Source organism: Centropristis striata, chromosome 22 (assembly GCF_030273125.1).
Source record: "Centropristis striata isolate RG_2023a ecotype Rhode Island chromosome 22, C.striata_1.0, whole genome shotgun sequence".
NCBI lineage: Eukaryota > Metazoa > Chordata > Actinopteri > Perciformes > Serranidae > Centropristis > Centropristis striata.
In genome coordinates this window covers 2,110,593-2,128,755 of record NC_081538.1, presented here as the reverse complement: position 1 = coordinate 2,128,755, position 18,163 = coordinate 2,110,593, and the positions used below count along the sequence as shown (strand labels likewise).

At 40.8% G+C, this 18,163-nt stretch overlaps 1 protein-coding gene and 1 long non-coding RNA gene across 2 annotated transcripts in view; one reads left to right on the top strand and one right to left on the bottom strand.

Annotated features, from left to right (window-relative positions):
• The window catches only part of snd1 (staphylococcal nuclease and tudor domain containing 1), a 232,043-nt gene that overhangs the window by 170,721 nt on the left and 43,159 nt on the right, over positions 1–18,163 (top strand). The window lies entirely within an intron of this gene.
• Positions 1–18,163, bottom strand: part of LOC131961026 (uncharacterized) — a 135,461-nt gene that overhangs the window by 113,392 nt on the left and 3,906 nt on the right. The gene's annotated exons all lie outside the window — the stretch shown is intronic.

The following is an 18,163-nucleotide window of genomic DNA, read 5'->3' as shown; positions in this document are numbered from 1 at the left end:
TTTATTGCACAATTAAACTATTATACAATGGACACATTCTGGGTTCATTTTTGTGTACAATGAGATATAGTTTGAACAAGTTTGTTCCGTCGTTCATCGTTGTAAATTGATAATTTTATTATTAATTTGACACAGGGGCCACAGCAGGGGCAAAGGGCTTATTCACAGGGGCAGGGGCCCCTGGAGGCCCCTGGGTAGAACCACCACTGGATGGACGCAAATATGACATATGGAAAAAGACCAAATACATGGATAATTCAAATGTATTTTTAGTAAAAGTAAAAAAAAACTTGCTGTGTAAACATGTTGTATTACTCCATTCTTCAATGACTATTTCATCACCCCATGCAACCCGACGCAAAACACCGTCTCTTCACACAGAGGTGCGAGCGAGGTCTCTCTCGCTTTTTATTCCCTTTTAACACCACGCTGACTTTATGAATGACAATTATCTCTACCACTCTGACATTCACCTCATCCCTTGCTGCAGCATCCCTCCCACCAGCAGAGACGAAAAAACAAAGGACATCCTCCTTGTTATTACTACTGAATGACAGGAATAAATCACACCGTCCCGTCTTGTCACCATTGACAGGGGGAGGAAAGGAGAGAAAAGTTCGGAGATGGGAAAACTAACAATCCCTAGTATTCCCGCATGGCTGCTCCCTCTGACAAGCTCTGTTTGCGTCTGAGTGTGTGTGTGTGTGTGTGTATGTGAATGAATGCAGACATGATACCTCCCTCCGTTCTGTTTTGTTCTGGGTAACGGTCCGTCTTTTAGGTAGTATACTTAATGGGCCATCACCTGCAATATCAAGATGAAGGTGTGAATGTGTGTATGTATGCATACTGGCTGAACTAGTGTTTAATTGCAAGTGCACACACACACACACACACACACACACAGACACATACATGCAGTTTGCTGTTAGTAAGTTGTCAAAGGTAGCAACAGTAACTAAGGGAAGACAGAGCTTTTCAGAATTCACTAAGCAACGCTTTTGCTATTGCCACCACAGTTGATATTTTAAATTCCACATCATGAGAGGATGGACTTTTTCTTTTTCAAGGTCACAGAGTGATGCTGTGGAGACATAATGCACGTGTTTTTTCGGCCCTTTCTGAATCATCATTATGATCTTAAAAGGATTATTATGCTGTGTTCCATTCAAAGTCGGAGGTCAGGTTGTAAACAACAAAAAAACCATATAATTGAATTCTCAGCAGTGCAGCCTCCTGCAGTGGTGGAAAAAGTATTCAGATCCTTTTACTTGAGTAAAAGTACTGATACCACACAGTGGAAATACTCCACTGCAAGGTCAAGTCCTGCATTCGAAACCTTACTCAATTTTAAGTTGAAAAGGAAAGGTACTTGTTGTGCAGAATGGTCCCACTCAGATTGTTCCAAATATAACAGGTTTTATTTTATCAAGATAGGGCTCATTTTAACTACTTGATATACTGTAATACGTTTAATTTATATTTTTAAAATGTCAAATCACTTTATGATGTTTTTTTATGTTAAATCTTGACCTGAAAAGGAACTAAAGCTGGCAGGGGCTACATGGATTTACAAGTAATAAGTTTACAAGTGGTTTTAACCCATTGAAGTCTGGAAAGCGGATATGTCGTTTTGTAGTATTTGTATAAGCTCTCAAATACTTTTTGAATTTCATTTCTATCTGCTACAGAGGCTGAAAAATCTATTATTTAGTAGAAGCGTTGACACTTCTGTTGAATTTCCAGAAAAACTTCAGGTTTTAGGGGCTTATTTTAAAATCGCCCAGAGGTTTTACAGGCGTTTTAGGCCTCAATGGGTTAAGTGGCATCCCATTCTACATTTTCTCATAGGGGGTCAGACATTTCTGAGCTCCAAGTTGTCTGGATTGCAGCATTAAGGTTTTTTTACCAACCTGTCCTTGACACCTTGGATTTTGTGACTTAATCATAATCACAATTACACCAAAACCTGCACTCACAAACTTGCTGGAACAGATCTGAAGCCAGCATGCCAATCACTTCCCCTTCATCGTGTGCCAGTTTGTGTGCGGGAATGGTACAGGATGCGGAGGCCACCCCCCCCCCCCCCCCCCCCCCACACACACACACACACACACACACACACATCTGGCTCCACTGGCACTCGACTGTCGGAGGCCATGAAATTGACTTTGGCCACCTCTTAGTTTGCCTCACTGCCGTAATGAATTAATTTGCCTTCATTTACTGCCAATCCGAGCCTAAGCATCACTCACACCATAATAATCCAATCATATTTGTGAGTGAGGAAACCATTTGGCCCTCAATTGTTCTTGTGAATGCCCCCTACCTTTTGTCTTCCTCCAGGTGTTACTAAATCGTGCACAAACGATCTGTTATTCATCTTCTGGCCGTGAGCTGTAGATTCAAATCTAAAGCCTTTACGCCTCCTCTGGCTACTCCAGCTTCACTCCCCTGTGAGTCAGGAGCGATGGGGAGGTTATGTGCAAGGTTTTTATCACGGCTCAAAATCACATGTCACTGGGAACAGGCTGAAATGTACAGCACACGGCACATATTAACCCCAGGCTAGGGTTAATGCCTCCAGCATCGCTTACTGTCAGCAAGGAAAATACAGGTGAAATGTGTTGAAATGTTCTCCTAGTTTCTGGGATATCTAAGGCAGGGGGTGTTTAGGGCGTTTTGGGAAACATGCAAGATCAAATCAAAGTGTTTTATTGATTCTTTCCCATATTTCTTATGTATTCATATCTATAAGGGCACTGGAGGAACAGCAAGATGCAAAGCAACTTTTTCTCAGTAGTGTTGCATTTAAAGAAAAATGTACACAAACTGCATTTTTTTATATTGCTGTTCTCAGTGTATTTTGACAGGAGAGCTATGAGTTATTTAATCTTTTCTCATATAAAGGCTTGATTTTTTAGATGATCCAGCAATGCTGGGGCCCTTTTATTTATTTATTTTCCTCTTTAATTGGCCCGTGTTCTTCCACCGAGAGGGCTTACGTGCGAGTTTAAAAAAAAAAAAAAAAAAGTGTTATTCTCAGCAGGGAGGCAAAACCTGACCAGTCCTCACCCCTTCTCCTTCTCCTCGTCTCTCTCTACATCACGTTGTTTGCCCCTCCCCGCCTTTCCTCCATCTCTTTTTCTCCCTTGGTCTCTTTCATTTTCGCTGACGCTTCCTCAAAGCTACATTAAGTCATACCAACCCCTTGAAGAGCACATCAAAGTGTTAGGGCCTGTAAAATCATACAAGCTGAGTGCTTTGCAATATCATTACATGTTCCAGCCCCCCCTCCTCTCTCTCTTCCCTTTTCCTCAATTTCTGAAGTGAAGGAATTTATATACTCCGATAAGCTTGGAAGCAGAGTCTGGATTTCATAAATACGCTTGTGATTGCAACTGATGACAACATAACACTTCACATAAATGATGGAGCGGTTATAATGCCAGGCATAGTTCGTGAATCCAAACCTTTGGAAATACATCTTCATGTATATGGTATGATTGCTCTCATCCCATGTGTGCAGTGCTTTGACCTGACCGTTTAACCTCCAACAAATCATGTATGTCAAGTAATTGATTCAGAACAAAAACAAATGTTCGCACATACGGCAAGAGACGGATGCAAAACTGCAGTTAAACATAATAAAATAGCACTTAACCCTCTGAACCCGACAACCTCCAGGCAGATTTGAAAGGCATATTTTCTTTTTCTTGAAATCACCCACATAACACAGTTTATCATAGCTCGAATTAGTTTTTATTTCACATGTTTAATAAACTGGAAAGACAACCAAATATAAGCATCAAATAGTAATAATTCATTCGTTCAATTTCCTTCACAGCATATCTGAACTCTTGTCGCATGAGTAATGCTTCATTAAAATAACTTTATTCTACATGTCTCATTTGAAAAGTTTCCAAAATACACACTGTTTGTGCTAACCAGATAGTGTAAAAAAAACATTTAATTCGGCGCTCCTTGGCACGACTACAAAGCCAAGAATCGCTCGGCTGACAACAGTCTGGTGACAGAAATTCAGTGAAACTTCGACTGAACTGCAGGCTGTTTATACACAGAGGAGAGGACAAGAGAGGCTGGAAAAAAATTTTGATACTTCAACATGTGTAGTATTTGAAGACGCCATTTTTTTTTAAATATTGGCAACACTTCAGCAAATATTGTGTGTGTATGTATAGATTACATTTCTTGTAAATTTATCCAAGAAATGTAACTTACATTTTTCCTTTTCACACTGTGCTCTTATTTTGAAAGCTGCATGTGTTTAGCGACAGGGAGTAAGTAGCTTTTTGTGATTAAAACAACTTTAACCACTACATCAAGAAGTAGGAATGTTGCCAATATCATGATATGAATTTTTTTTAACCATAAAAAAAATATGCCGATATTATTGTGAACGATACGATATGGCACACCCCTACCTCCGGCGTCTAATACACCAGCTTTGACCGCGGCTTTACCTCCCGGTTGCCGGCAGACATCGGAGAAGGACCGTCGGGTGAACACTTGTTACTTGTATTTGAATGCAAATATATACACTACTGGTCAAAAGTTTTAGAACACACCAACTTTTCCAGAATTTAATAGAAAATGATGCAGTTTAATGTCTCAGTGTACTCTGAATGAATGCACATTTGCAACATTTAAAATTCTTTATTGAGCATGATAGTGTTTTGAAAGTAAAAAAAAGATTCAAAATCACATTTTATGTTGGACTAAAGGACTAAAAAAGACACAAAATGGAAAAAAAAAGACACAAAATGACCAAAAAAAGACACCAAAAGACACAAAATGACTAAAAAAACACACAAAATGACAAAAAAAAAAGACACAAAATGACTTACAAAGACATGAAAATAATTCAAAAATGGACAAAATAGCCCAAGACTCCATAGAGTTAAGTTGTTAACCCATTTCTTGTTCCCTGAAAAAGGCCTACTTGTATAATTCTGAAATGTACATTATTTTTCAGTTTTGGTTAAGCTTACCTTTTTTTATTTACCTCTGGCAGTTCACCACTTACCTTTGTACCCTTTCAAGCTGTTCATTTGACTAGAACTGCTTGAATTTCAATAAAAAAACTGGAAAAATTGGGGTGTTCTAAAACTTTTGACCGGAAGTTGCCATGGGGTTAAATCAATACCTTTCCAATGCATCTTATCAACAGTTGACCTACTAAGGCCCACGTTATGCTGCTACGACAGCAACACCTTCCCATTTTCTCCTCTCCTGTTGCACATTTTCCGCCTAAGAACCCAGTCAAACCTCAGTCAATGTTTTTGGCAACCGATAGCAGCACTCCATTTGCCAGATGGAGCGAACACTTTCATTGAGTACTCCTTGACCATCCTTGAGGTAGCACTCTTACAGCATGGAGTACAAGCCTAACTGGCTCCCCTGGTACCGCCTAATGTTCAGTTTAGAAGCCAGGAACAAGCCTCATTGAAAGTAACTTGAACGGAAGAATAAAACCACATTGCCATTGATGGTTTGTGTGAGCCCATTTACTTAACTTCAATAATCCTCTGCTTTTATTGTGGGTGTAAAACTTATCATGAAAGGTAGCTGTATTTATAGAAACAAAAATGATTAAAATACAGCTGGGACTGGCAGTGAAAGTCATTTTTCCGCCTGCAGTTAAGCTCTCATTTGTTTCAACCGCTGCTTCAATAAGATAAGATGAATTTTATTGATTCGACGTAGGAAAATTAAAGTGTCACAGCAGCGAGAAGGGAGCAAAATGCAGTGAAATATTCCAGGTAACAGGATAATACTAACAATAAGGAGCAGGAGGTGGGAACGAGTGTTTTTTTATAATATGAAAAGAAAAGGCAATTGTCTGCAGAGAGCACTGTATACAGAAGACAACAAAGTAGATGAAAAGAATGATGCAATATGACCTTTAAAATTTATAGAAGCATATACAGTTTGAGGCAGATGGCTGCAGATTATAGCAGTCCAGTAGGGCAAGATAGCAGATGTTGTAAATAGCATACAGTAAGTGGACAGTACATCTGTTACAGAGCAGTAAAAAAAGACAAAGGCAAAAAGAAAATCATTATAAAAACAGTAGGTTTACAGCCATTATTATGTAAATGCCGTATCCGAACCATTAACCCGGTGGGAGTGTGGCTATCTGCTAGGCCCGAGTGTATTTATATATTTATTTCTTGTGGTCTGCGGAGGGCAGCGGTGATTGAAGTCTCAGCTGTTGCTCCACTTAAACGAACATACAAAGACCCATAAAATAATCTTTCTGCTGTTATCTCCTAAGTGATTCTCATATTTTCCGGATGTAGTTTGTAATATCTTTTATTCTCCGGGGGTCCAAGGCGCTCTGTATTTTACCCCTTTTCCCTTTTTAATTATTCACATTTAATTACTCTTAAGTGCTGCTTTTTTTTTCATATATGGATATCTTTACACAAGCTCGATAAGTGATTAATTTCAATGTTTTTTTCCAAGTCACCGAGAAGCTTGAGGGATTGTGCTCTTTAATGCTCAGTTTATTTTAAGGGTCTTTATCTGTTGCTGTGTGCATTTATCTCACATTGTCTCACTTTCCTCCTCTGCACTCATTGTCTCTTCCTCGTGCCGCTTTCTCTCTTTTCTCTCCCCGTTTTCCTTGTGTGTGATGCTCTCTCTCTCCGGAGGCTATATGTAATTACTGTCAGAGGGGGACCTGCATAGATCTGAGTGACCTTGGACACTGAAAGACAGAGGCCACTCCAGGCTCAGGGGGAGTAAGTCACTCTGTGCTGTACACTGTTGTTGCTTTGCTGGAGAGTCGACATAATTAAAAAACTTGCTAAATATAGCCCCAAAGTCTTTCTGGGTGCCGTAATGGCTGCAACCTGAGTATTGGATGCTCTGCCACCTTTCAAATTTTTTTTTTTTAATCAAAGACATAAAGTACAGGAGTATTAGTTTTGCTAAAAACTCATAAGCTGTGCCCCAATTCCATACTAGTTTAGGAAGGTTTTGAATAGAGCTAGGGGGATAAATTGGATACTTAGTGCAGATATGTAATCCGCAGCAGGATGTTTGTTCCATTTATGTAACCATATTTCTTGTCACCTGTTCTGTATGTTGTATGCAAACTCATTACAGAAAAAATATCCTAATTGCTTGTCCTATCTTAAGTTTTAAAGCTAGAAAAATCATATCTTCTTGTTACAGAAGCAATTCCTCAACTCATGGCCGTTTCCTAACCCAGCTATTCTCAACCTTGGGGTCGGGACCCCAGTTGGGGTCGCGAGATGATTTCTGGGGGTCGCCAAATCATTTTTGGAAGTCAGCTCTGTCTCCACTGTGTTAAAGTATTCATGTGTTTTAGTCTTTTTGGTCATTTTGTGTCTTTTTGGTCATTTTGCGTCTTTTTTTGGTCATTTTGTGTCTTTTTTTGTCATTTTGTGTCTTTTTTGGTCATTTTGTGTCTTTTTGTTGGTCATTTTGTGTCTTTTTTAGTCATTTATGTCTTTTTTTGGTCATTTATGTCTTTTTTTTGGTCAGTTTTTGTCTTTTTTTGGTCATTTTGTGTCTTTTTTTGATCACTTTGTTTCTTTTTTTAGTCATTTTGTGTCTTTTTTTGGTCAATTTGTGTCTTTTTTTTGTCATTTTGTCTCTTTTTAGTCATTTTGTGTCTTTTTGTGGTCATTCTGTTTCTTTTTTGGTCATCTGAACTGTGCGTGTGAGATTCTGTTCAGTGAGCGGGGGTCGCGGACAACATGCATGTTAAATTGGGGGTCGCGACTCAAAAAGGTTGAGAACTACTGTCCTAACCTATGCCAGACCTCCTATCTTATCTCAACTGAAGAAATACTAACTGTAAATTGTATCTACAATCATCCTGTCAGGCCTGTATATGTTTAGAACGGACATGAGAATGAGAAAGAAGCAGTAAGCTATTTGAGATTGACAAGCCATACTTTCAACACAGCTCTCACTTGTCACTGGCTGGCTAGATTACACTCATGGATGAAAAGAGTCAATTTTAGCTACAAAGACTTGGATTTAAAATAATGAATTAAATGCATTTAATTGAAATAAATTGCTTGGCCTGTAGTGTCTAGCTGATCCAAGAAAGGGCCATGTGGCTGCAGGTTTTTGTTGAAGCCAAACAGGAGCTCACCTGACTCAACTCATTCATTCACCTGAACTGTCTTCACTCAGCTGATTCGTTGTGAAGGCACTTCAGGTGGTTGACTCTGATGAGTCAGGTGAGCTCCTGCTCAGTTGGGATAAAAATCTGCAGCCATATGGCTCTTTCATGGATCAATTAGACACCCCAGGTCTTGGCAGGTGATATATTCACGTTAATATATGGTCCAGGGTTTGAATAGCCTTTAAATCATATTTTGGTGTTCATGTCCCCCATCTTCTTTATCATTATTGCCATAAGGTGTGTTTCAACTGAGTACTTTCTGAGTACTTTTTGGAAAGCGGCTGAGTGTTTTGGTTCCGCCCACTAGTTAGTTCCCTTCGGCCTGTTTCCATACAGGTACTTTTGAAGCGGCTGACCAACAGAGTTTGAATGTGACAACAGACCGACGCAGCAAGCAGTGTTGCCAACTTAGCGATTTGTCGCTATATTTAGCGACTGTTCAGACCCCTCTAACGACTCTTTTTCAAAAAAGCGACTAGCGACAAATCTACCGACTTTTTCTGGTTTTATTGGAGACTCGTTTCTACTCTTCTTAACGAGTAGCGCCGTCCCAAGGCACTCATAAGCGGCCCAGTCCTCCTGCAGCAGTCTCTCCCAGCTGCAGTCAGCAGAGCAGGAGATGTTAACCCCTCAGCAAGTTTGCAAACAAATCACGCATGCACGAACACGCCACTAATTAGCGGCTCAGAAAAGTACCTACCAGAGTCAGATGCTTACCGAGCTGCTACCTGAGCCGCTAACCGTTGAAGTTGGGCGGATCCTCTCTCAAAAGCCACACCCATAGCAGCTCATTAGAGGGAAAAGTACCTAATGGAAACTGCCTGCCATTTTTACCAGTTGTTGTGAATTTAGGACAGGGTCAATGCCATCCTAAAGATTCATAACTTGGGAAATTCATAAGACTGTTCCGTTCTAACAGAAGTCAGTTTTGTATAACAAAGATCCTGAATGTTATCTTCAACTGAGATAGCATAGAAGTTTCTGTACCAAGGCCCCTGATCCCTGTGTGAGTTGGATTCAGCACAAAGCCTCGTCAGGCCCATTCTGCATGGCTTGTCCTGTATCACTGGGCAACATTCCTACTGGGTTTTCTTTGCCTCTCTCTCAGCCTCCTCCCATTTTGGACCTGGCTCAGTTGTCACCTCCGTGGGGCTGGATGGCGAGGGCCCGGGCCCCGACCGACAAACACACATTGTCTGCCCACCTCGAGCCTCAGCTGCAGCGCAGTTGGCGGTACATCCTGTCTTGTGCTTGTTTCCTGGCATCCATACAGGCTCATAATGAGTAGAGTCGTTCCCCCCAACCAGGTGCCACTCCGTCCACATTATTCACACTTCTACCTTTTACACACAGCAGCTGTTCATCACCTAATGATGCTGGACCCAGCTACCGATGGAGCAAGGCAGGCAGGGAGCTGTTCTCTCTCTGGCTACACTTCAAACCAGGCCCTGTTTGAATTGCATTACTCTGAAATTGTTATGTTTCAATCTTGTTTTTTTTCACGAGCTTGTTTTCTTTACCGCCAATTGAGGATTTTCACATTGGCTTATTTACTTATTCTCTCTTTGTGCTAGTCGCCTCTCTTATTTTTCACACACAATGGCATCTTCAGCCAATGTGGCCTCTAAACAGTGACCTCACAGTATCGCAGCATCTTTCCTTTCAAGCCCGATTCCATATTAAGTGGAGGCAAGTTGCCACAAGAAAACTGGTATTCACAGTGTCAATTTCAATAAGAAGACTTGAGAATTACTGTAGCATTGCATATTGATCAGGGTGAGTGGCCTGCTAATTGGATGTCATGTCAAGGCAGCCAAGTGATGATTACTTTATACAATAGAGCTTATAAAAAAAAACCAAGCATGCACATGTAGAAATGGATGTTACGGCACAGCCTGCAGTGATTTCTTTAAAAAAAAAAATTCATTCTGTATGAAATATCTTCCTGTGGCAAGTCAGTCAGGGGTTGAGATAATTAACTCCTCAACAGAGCGTTATGAAATGACTTTTTTTCAAAAGCATTTGCAGAAAGAAGTCATTTTTTTCATAATCATGTGGGTTCTTTGTTGAACAGTCTAATTAAAACAATGCAGTAAAGGAACTCATTCTGAAATGGGAACAAATGAACTAGGATTTCAGGCAGCAGACAAAAGAAATGCAACAAAGTGCTAAATGTAACAATTGTATTAATAATTGTATTAAATAGTTTAAGGGCCCTATGGAATTAGGGGAGAATGGCTTTAATTGCTGTAGTGTTTTCTGAATGTACACGCATTCATCTTAAAGCTGCTTGTCTGCAACACTGTAATGCTTTTAATTTTAAATCTAGCCTGAATAAAAATGTGTTGCTGTCTAAATAATGAGAGCGCACTGCGTACTCTGAAAACTTCTTTCTGTGAAAAATTTACCGAGATCCTGACTCGTGTATCTTTGTCCATCTGTCTTTTATGTCATGTTTTATTCAGTTGAATGGTGCACAAGGCCTTGTTGCTTTGGCATTCATTTTCCTACAGTGAACAAAGTAACAAAGCATATAAATGAAAGTTGCAGTAGATGCAGCAGTCGATGCTGCTGTTTTTTCACTTTCCCCGCTCCCTGCCAAAGCAGCGGATGCAATATTTAGAGGTCGGACCCTGCCCAGATGATCCCCCACCCCTCCCAAGGCATTCATTATTAAATCAGATACGCAACTTAGCTTCTAAAAGGTCAGCTCACCTGTCAGTTTGGGTGCTTTGGATTTTCTTCGTCTTTCATCCTCATTCGTCACTATCCCAGCAGGCATGATTTGCACTAATGTCAACTTCTTGGTCTATTACCTAAAGCTGAATGGCTGAATGACACTTTTCACAGTGGTAAGCCACTTACAGGTCCAAATGGGGTTCTCTTCAAAATTGGCCAGGCTCACACTCCGCGGTCCTCTTCCCCCAAATGTTGCACAGGGCCATCTTATGAATATATTTGGACTCCTCACAATCAAAACAGGGCATTAGCCGCAGTCAATGAGGCTCGACAGGTGGCAGAGAGAGGAGCAGGAGAGACTGATGCAAAAAGAGAGCCACAGATGCTGTCTCTGTTTAGATTTTCAGTGATGGTTTTTCCAATTACAGAAACAGTAATTTGCTGTAAAAGGCTCCAGACTGCCGGGAAGGGTAGAATGGAACAGGGTAATTGGTGATGGTGGGGGGGGGGGGGTGTGTGTGTGTGTGAGGGGGGGGGGGGTATCGCATGAGATATAATCCATATCACTCTCCAGTGGGAGTGGAGCAGCATTAGTCAAGCAGGGGGGATCATTTGTTTTTTATAGTGGCCTCCCTCAATGCTCAGCAGATGCTGACACCACTTTAAACATCACTCAGGAAGGGGAGTAAATGGCCTTTCTCTTCTTTGTCTTAGCTCCCTCCTTGTCACACTGTGTTTTCAGAAAAGTGTACAAATATCCCTGTGCGAGTGCCGACTCATTGTTGACCAACCACAAGGGGCATTAGACACACAACAGCTGTGCGTGTTTGCTCGCAGGCCTCCCGAGTCAGAACATACTGTACGGAGCCTGTATTTAGTTGTTTGTCAGTGCGGCCTTTTACCTTTGAAGTGTTGCTTGCATATCCTGAAACGCAGCCATTCCTCTACCCCAGAGGATAAAGCCTGTCCAAACCTCATGCATATTTAACACTCCAAACGAACAGGTGAGCTAAAGCACAAAGCCCTGTTCTGCGGCTGTGATGGTAGATGATGCACCATCCATGTGTCCACACAGTCTTTGAGCATTCATCCAGGGCCCACAGCAAAAGCTCTGCGGGATTTCTAAGAGGCTCAGGAAAGTTGATGCAAAAACGATTTGTGTGTCAGCTTCAATTTGCCTGCCTGGTTCCTCTAGATGTTGCCTTCCGTTTTTCACAAATTATAGTCAATTATTGCTTGGTTGGTTTCCGGATCCCCTCCAGTCGATTGTTTCCCCGCCAGGTGTCCTTTTCATAGATGCTCCCCACTTTGACTCTTAATTCCTTCATTCTTATAAGCCAGGAAATGAGAATGCTTTCATAAGCAACCATCGCTCTCTTGGCCTCTGCCATTGTCATATTGTGATTATTTACCCTTCTGTGGTTTAATGGCTTTGGTAAACAGCTTAATAGAATTCAGTGTGGCCTTGGGATGCGTAGCAAAAGGGCACATGATTCACTGTTTTCATTGGCGTGTTGTCCCCCCCCCCCCCCCCCCCCCCCCCCCCCCCCCCCCGCTTTGTCTCTGCTCACACACTGTGCCACAATATAATCAAATACGATCATAACCAACCTGTAAAACTGTTGTAAGTCTCTCTCTCTCTTCCTCCCTCTCTCCTTCTCCATTGTTTTCTTGTTTTTAAGCCTAATCGCTCCCTCACTCTGCACTGGGCATTCACAATGTAATTATATATGATTTACAAACAGCTGCAGCCATAATGGTGTATAAACAAATTACAGAACGAGGGAGAAAAAACAACGGAGGAATAAAGAGATGAAGACAGAGAGAAATTGGCCCGCATCAAACGCAGTCAGTGGTTTGGCTGATTTTTGGATCATTGCTTTGGCTCTCCCCTTCAACACAAAATGAGCACTCACGCCTGACATGGTTTACCCCTTCTGCACGCAGATATTTAGTTGTCTTTATGCCAGCATTAAATACGCGTCTGCTTCTGTATTACAGAGTGTCCTAGCTGCACTTCCTTCCTAATGTGACTGCTCACACTCATTCAGAATTTCACTTGCACTTGCATAAGAGTTTGCTCAACTGACCCCCGAGGGCCATTTTTTATTCCTCTGAGCTCGCCTGAAGCATGTAAAGCTCATCTCAGTCTTCTTCCATAATTACAGTTAGATTAGCTTCTTTTATTCTAGTCGTTTGTGCGATTCCACATGCCTGATTCTCCTTTATACGTCATTGTGTTGTGATATGCATATTTACACAATTAACTTTCTGACTATGTGCCTGTGCAGAGAAGCACTCACCTGGATTTTAACTTGCACACATGGATGACGTGTTGCGGATAAATTCATAACTCCAAAAGCCAGCACACCTTTATCCAAGACGCCTGCACAGCAAATTGGATCTGTAAATCCCAACAGAGAATAATGATAATGCACGAGGCACACTCTGCATACTAAATCAAACGCACCTTGCAAATGTGGGCATGCACATTATAAAATACTCAGGAGCACAAAGGGAGAAAGGAGTATGATTTAAAGTTTACAACTCTGAGGATAGAGCCTGAGACAAGGACAGGCTGAAGACATCACTGTGTTTCATAAAGGCAGCCAGTAAATAAGGATGTATTATATTTAACTGCTTATGTTAGTAATCCTCCGGAGTACCACATATTGATTTGTTTATACTATGAAAAAAAAGTTGAGTTGTCAAGTTTAATTGAAGCTAGAAAGAAAAATGTAAAACATAATTCCTCAAGGTGGAGCCCACAGGCCAACTGGGTGCCCTCAGAAACATTTTGTGCGGTCTACGAACGTGCATTGTATTTTAATATTCCACTGTGTCCATTTCAATACTTTGACTTTTAGGAACGCTTACTTGTAAAGGTTATTGATTGCATGGCAACAAAATCTTATTGCTGTAAGGTAAAGTATTTGTTGGACTGAGGTTTTTTTGTTGTCTAAATTGTTTCTGCCATCAGAACTTGGAGCATCCCTGATATAAAAGACTGCACAAAAGGACAGAAAACAATAATTTCAGTCAGTGGACAGACATAGATATATTGTTAAAGTGTGACTGGACTTGACTTGGAAGTAATTGAGGGAATCTACGGGTCACGGGTGATCGTAAATCATCTTATTAAACTTGGTGATCCGTACCGTGTACTGTCAGTGCCCTTTGACTGCATAACCCCAATCAGAGCCTATATAAAGTCAAGTGTGTATTTCCAGACCTCCAAGTAAACCTATATGAAAGCCGAAATTATTCCATCAGTGCACATGAGGAAATAAAAAACTAAAAACAAACTCAGAATCAGACAGAACCAATTGAACTCTGAATATCTGCAGCACAAGCGGCACCAAACATCAATGCATCAGTGACATGAAGGGATCAGACTCTAGAAACTCCATCAGTGCCATAGATATGTATTTGGGTTAAACATATTCATCTTAGCTAACCATGGTATATCAGTGTGCCAGTCTGTACGTGTCAGTCTTCTTACAGGAAGAAATATCACACATTCTGGGTGTTTGGGAATATGCTGTACAATCCTGAAAATACGATCAGTCTTATTCATAGGTCAGAGTCTGAAATGGTTTCCTTTGAAAACAGCATTAACTGTATGAAAATTGCAAGTAGTAGAAAGAAGCATGATTAGGAGCAGAAGCAAGTTTATTTGAAAGCGTGCAGCATGGTGGCGTAGTGGAGTATTTTAGCAGAAAGTCTGATTTGACAGCAAGGAATTGGCTGTCAAACTTTTGAGAGGCATAGATTTGGCAGTCATATCAGATAATCGTCAGCTAATCAGGGCACCGTTCATGGTTTGAAGTTTTCCACATTTAATGCCCGTGTAAATGCTGCAGACTGGAGCTAAAGTCTGCAGCATTTACACGAATAAAGCATTTTTAATTAGGTTGGGCTAAGAGGCTCCATCCATTAAGGCTTCACGTATGTGAGTATATATATAGCAGGTAGAACCCTCTTAAAGCTCATGTGTCATTTATTCAGTTCCTCCTGGACCCAAAGTGGAACATGGCCCAGGAACGGAATAAATATATAAGTCAGTGTGTAAATATACACACATAAATGCACGCTGGCACACTCGGCGAAGGAAGGGAAGCACACACTAACTTTTTTTAATTAGATTAATAAATCAAGGAGGCGGCTGGCTGTGACGGCCGTAGCCCAATGCCATTCCAGTAAGTCTGCACCAAGCCGCCGTGGCAAAGCCGGAGCATAATGATGTAACCACACCACCTCTGTGTGTGTGTGTGTGTGTGTGTGTGTGTGTGTGAGGCGAGGGGTTCGGGAAGCAATTCATCTGACATGTTTTCCAAAAACTGCTTTCTCTACAAAACGCTGAGGATGTGTCTGCTTGGTGTGTATGTGTGTGTTTATTTATGCTCCTATTCCCCTCACTGCATTCATCAGCAGTTGGTGTAGCAGTGGGTGGCCAATGAGGTGTTTGGACACTTCCCCCCCCCCCCCCTTTCTGCCCTGACCCCCTCCACAATCAAACCCAGCTCCCAGCTTTTCCTTCACACTCCAAATCCCTTCGTACCCCTCGCTGGTGTTTTTCCTTTAACTTTGACATGCTAATGAAGGTTTTTCCGTCCAGTCTGCTGTTGGTTGGCAGCTGTTTGGCTGTCTCAGCTCAGATAAACAGCATCATTATTTATATGTTCTTCTTCTCCAATAGCAGAAATAATATTAAGGTGTTAATAACAACTCACCGCAGCGGTAAAGGAGTAAAGAATTGTGTGTATTTCGAGGTGCACTGCTGCACTGCCTGCCTCCAAGCTGTTTGTTTGTTTGATAGTACAGTAATATGCATCGTAAGCAGGACTCAGTAATTTTACACATGCATACACAAACTGTGCATTAACCTGCACAGGAAACCAGGTTAGTGGGAGAAATCAAATTAAGGCAGTAAATCTGAGAATGCATTTACCTGAGCTGCAGTAACCTGGTTAGTTTACATACAGATGGTCAGGAATCAGATTTCTCTTCGGTCTTGTTTCTATCCAAGGCTGGCATATTCAAAGTGTACTAGTGATACATGAAGCTGCAGCTTGAATAGTTGTTTTTTTTTATTCTCCTTAGTGTTGGGACGGATGGCACAGTAACACAACAGACTCTGCAGTGTGAGAGCACAATGTTTCCCTGCTATTTTCACATACTGTAATTTTTACAAATAGCCTACTGTTCAGCTGTGAAAAAACAACTTATTTGGATTTATTCATATCGGTGTCAATTTAGTACATTTTTATGTGTAGGTGATATTTAACAAAGAAAAGGACAGGAGAACAAAGCAGGGTGTTTAGTTCTTATGCTAATGTCTTAATGTCCATATTTATCTTTCCATTTGTTCATATTCAGATAAAAATATATATCGTTTGCAGTTGAAAGTCAATTTCTGGGTAAATCTGCCTCACATTCCTCAGGGAAAATGTCCTTTTCATGCTTTTCTATCACAAATACTTCACATTCTACATCCATTCATTGTTTAGATGTGGTGAACTCCATTTATACACGTTTTTAGTTGGGGTTTTTAAGGGAACTTTTTAAGCTAAGACTAAAGACAGCTCTCATTAGTGCACCAATGGTGAGGCTTTTTCCCAGTCTCAAGTCTCTATTATCCAAAATATGCAAAATGCATTTACAAGAACATGTAAAAACCCTGTAAGACACCATGTATACATGGCCAATACACATAGAAATCTAGCTGTGTTAACTGGGCCTTAGCCTGATTTAGAAAACCTGTGTTCTTGTGTACTTTACACTACTGGTCAAAAGTTTTAGAACACACCAACTTTTCCAGAATTTAATTGAAAATTATGCAGTTTAATGTCTCAGTGTATTCTGAAATGAATGCACATTTGCAACATTTAAAATTCTTTATTGAGCATGATAGTGTTTTGAAAGTAAAAAAAAGATTCAAAATCACATTTTATGTTGGACTAAAGGACTAAAAAAAGACACAAAATGACCAAAAAAAGACACAAAATGACAAAAAAGACACCAAAAGACACAAAATGACCAAAAAAAGACACAAAATGACTTACAAAGACATGAAAGTAGTTTAAAAAATGGACAAAATAGCCCAAGACTCCATAGAGTTAAGTTGTTAACCCATTTCTTGTTCCCTGAAAAAGGCCTACTTGTATCATTCTGAAATGTACATTATTTTTCAGTTTTGGTTAAGCTTACCTTTTTTTATTTACCTCTGGCAGTTCACCACTTACCTTTGGACCCTTTCAAGCTGTTCATTGGACTTGAACTGCTTGAATTTCAATAAAAAACTGGAAAAATTGGGGTGTTCTTAAACTTTTGACCGGTAGTGTAGATTCAAGACATCTGGTTACTGCAGATTTACTGATTTACTGTTTCAATACTGTCAGTTTTACTGTCAGTATTGTAAGACTGTGGACTGTGTCTGATAAAATTTTACTTTTCGCCTCCATATTCCCTCCCATTGTATGAATATGTGGTTAAAATTGCTCCATTAGTGACGACCCTGGCTTCCCACAAAACCTCCTCCAGGTGGCAGATCTGTGAAAATGGCCTCTAAAAATACCACATCAAATTTCATGTGGGCCACTTTCCTAAACCAGCTGCTATAATTGCCTCCGCACACTTCATACACTTCTAACCCAAACACACACACACACAAACACATACACACTGCCACTTGTGAAGACTAATAGACATGCGTGCATAAACAAACTGCGGCATACACAAACAAATATGCTATACATATTACACAAACACCAGGAAGTGGCTCTCTTGGCGTTGCACGTACTTAGTGGCGCCACAATCAGCTCCCCAATTGCAACTGATGGGTGCAAATCAGCCTGCCATTTACCACAGTCATTGAGTCCATGGAGCACTGACTCGCTATCTGATTTCTCCCAACTCCCACCATATCCACAGCCACATTCTCGCCTTGAATCCACCATAATAGGTCTGCCTGACATGATATAATGGCTTGATAGGCCAGAAAAAGGCCCATTGGAAGAGCTGGCTTGCTTGATTCAAACCTCTCCCAAAAGGTCAAACCAGCATTAGCCGCCCAGTGCTAATGGGCCACCAGCTATTTTGCCATTGTGTATTTTTGGGTGAATTTGGGTTTTGAGCTAATGGGATGTGGCACACCATTATATGTTGGTTCCTATGAATCAAGATTAATGGTAATTTCTCTCAGGCAGTGATGCAGTTTAAGTGGAAAGTGTTTTGTAGCATGCAATAAAGTATTTTAATAGTTGTTCTTATGTTAAACCACAAAATGACAATTCA